Genomic DNA, 3,182 nt, shown 5'->3' with positions numbered 1-3,182 from the left:
TACAAGATTATGAGATGCATTATTTGAATGCTTGGCCAAAGAGATGTGTCTTTAATCTAGATTTAAACAGAGAGCGTGTGTATGAACCCCGAATGTTATCAGGAAGGCTATTCCAGAGTTTTACTGCTAGAGTCTAAACACTTATAGATAAGAAAAACAATTAACGAGAGCGTCTGAACTCTTCTAAACTTTTATTATCTGTCACACCAAAGAGTGAACTCCTCCAAAAACCTATGAAACTCTAGTACTCAAATGCGCATGACCCTTGCCCATCTACGGCAAGCCCAGAGGGGAAAAATGCATTACACACACATATAACGAGTGCATATAACGAGCACATCCAGACTTAGTGCAACATAACAGAATCAAATAAAGTCTGTTACATAAAAAAAAATAAAAATAATGAATAAAAAAAACAGCCTTAATCTACTTTATAACCTAGTAGAAAATAAGTTGTAATTCTAATCGAAAGCGATACTGTCAATGTTTATTGTAACTGTAACACAGCTGTTTTAAAGTAGCCTGTTGTATAAATTGCTATTTAAATATGCTTAAACGTGACGTGACTTTACTGGAGTGCCGATTGCAGAGCTGGTGCAAACATATCCATATCATTATAATGATCAGATGTTTTCTTGCCGCTTTCTCATCGCTGTCATTTTATGTGTTTATTTTGTTATCAAGAGGAAAGCTCGCAGCATATAATTACATATTCGTCTAAACTCCGCTCACCACAGCGTGGACGGCGCTGGGATGTTCGCTAACTAGCGCTGGTCACGTATTTTAAACTTCTTTTTACCCCTAAACGAAGAATGAAAAAGAACTACACACAATGCAGATGCACTGTCAGACATGCAAGCTGTGTCCCAAACTGAACTGCACAGACTCCGAAGTTGTCCCAATTCAGAATGCACCCTCCGAAGACCGCATTCCAAGGCCGATTGACGACGCAGATGACGACGGTTTTTATATTCAAAGAACACAACTCAAGGTGAGAGTTCTGTGGGGGAAATCACATTGAAATGTAAGTATTGTGTTTTTATTTACTCAAATACCTACCAAAAGTGTTAAAAGCCAGGTTTTTTTTTTTTACACAAAGCCCACAAACAATAAGAGAACCACTATATAAGGCAATAGTCTTTCCCTTTGTTGTGTTTTTGTAGTGCTGTCATTCAAGATATGTCTACAAATGTTTTAACCAAACTTTAGCACTTAAGTATTTTGTATGCCTGTCCTGCTGTGTCATATTTTCTAATGTTAATATTGCAAACCTGTCTTTATATTTTTCATAAGTGTTCATTTTCTCTTGTTTTTGTACTATTCTGGAGAAAATGAGCCTGCTAGGGAAAGCCAAAAAAAATACAAAGTAGGCAAGTTCATACACATGTTTTTGCTGAAATTCATTGTGATGTTGTTGTTAATAGGCATGGACTGTTTTCTCTTCTTGAGAGAATGCTTAACAAATACATTATTTATTAGCCATTCTCTATTAGGCAAGAGAAAGCAGTGGAAAAAAATGGGTACATTACAGTTTTTCAATATCTTTTTTTTAAATGTCACATTGTCAATGAAACAACCTTATTAAATTAATAAAATCAATAAGTTGTATAGATTATTCATTTTTGTAATGTAATTTGTGTAAATGAGCCTGAGTACTTTCTGTACATTTTATACTTTTGTTTTGCATATTCACATGTGTAAATAAAAGAGAAGTAATTATGTACATTGTTAATTTTTTTTAATGCAGCTTATAATTTTTTCACAAAACATTCTTCTAAAGGTTTATTTTTTTTGTCCTGTAAATATTTTTTTTTACATATTTAAACAAATTGTTCTATACATTACTGAAAGTACTTTTTACAACTATTTACAACATAGTTTAGGTTTAACATCAGAAAAAAACAACATCAGTTTTGAGCCCAGCCCTGCCTCCATGTGTTCTGGGGTCTTCAAAAGGTAAATCTCTTGGTGTATGGCCAGCACCTCCTCAGCGACTCGGAGGATAATGCAGTGACAGTGGAAGGAGCGAGCACTAAGTACCAACTCTACCATAGCCATGGGAGTTGCCCCTGGGACGTTAAGATGGCTGTCAGTGACATTATCCCCTACGGTCAAAGGCCTAGGCTACATACCCCAAAAATTTAGGGGGGGGGATCTTAGGGCCAGAACTCCTGGGCTCGGGGTAGAGCTCAAGGCTTGGAATCAGGAGTTGATTTCTTTAAGAGGATACGACCAAGTGCCTAGAATCATACTAGGTCTTGGCCTGTCACCCAGGGGGCTACCGCTTGCTCTGCATGAGCTTGCTGAAGGAACTGTCTCAACAGACCCCTAGTAGCAACACCCTGTTAAAGTAGGTATCCTGAGGATACATAGGTGGAGTGGTGCCCAAGGTGGAACCGAAGCTTTAACCAACTCAAGAAAGGGCACGAAGCCGCCGCGCGTAGCCCTTACCATACAGGATTTTAGAAAGAATGCAAAGTACTAGTGTGCGAACTTACCACAGTGTGGATTTTAAAAAGTGCACAAGGACTCCGCATGCACACTTACCATAACATGGATTTTAAAGATACCATTCTAAGGTGCTCTCGTGGCACTCTGAAAGAGCAGCCCATAGGTGGAAATGGTGCATCCCAAGAAAAATATGTTTGCGAAGTCACCAACTCAATCTATGGTATAATGCTGGAATGGCTAGCAGAAAGTTACCTAGCTGAGGGAGCATAACACCCAGCTCTCAGCCGAGAGGGGAGCTCGACCTACAACATGTTTGTTAAAATCTAAAGGGTAAGCGTACTGCAGGCTTAGCCAAAAACTCAGCGCATCAGGGAGGCAGGAAGGGCCTAGTTCGCCTGCTGTTGCTGGTTCCAGGTGCTCTGGGAAAACAGAGAACTCAACTCTACATGTGAGAGGAGAACTCTGAATTCAGAAAAGGCACACTAGTTGAGTGGAGCCCAAGGCGAGTACCGGGGTCTAAGCCAACTCAGAGAAAGGGAACGAGGCTAATAACGCGTAACCCTTACCATACAGGATTTTAGAAAATGCACAGAGTCTTAGCGTGCACACTTACCAGCATGTAGGGTCCCTTATAACCAGACCCGATAGAATCTGAAGAAATAGCGGGACCCAATAACCAGTCATGCGTATAGAGCTTACTGCTCCTTAGAGCAGAAGCACAAAGGAGGGGT

This window comes from Sinocyclocheilus anshuiensis, unplaced genomic scaffold, assembly GCF_001515605.1.
Source record: "Sinocyclocheilus anshuiensis isolate Anshui unplaced genomic scaffold, SAMN03320099.WGS_v1.1 scaffold4916, whole genome shotgun sequence".
NCBI classification, from domain to species: Eukaryota; Metazoa; Chordata; class Actinopteri; order Cypriniformes; family Cyprinidae; genus Sinocyclocheilus; species Sinocyclocheilus anshuiensis.
The sequence above is the reverse complement of the archived record's forward strand: the minus strand, read 5'-3'. Positions refer to the sequence as shown.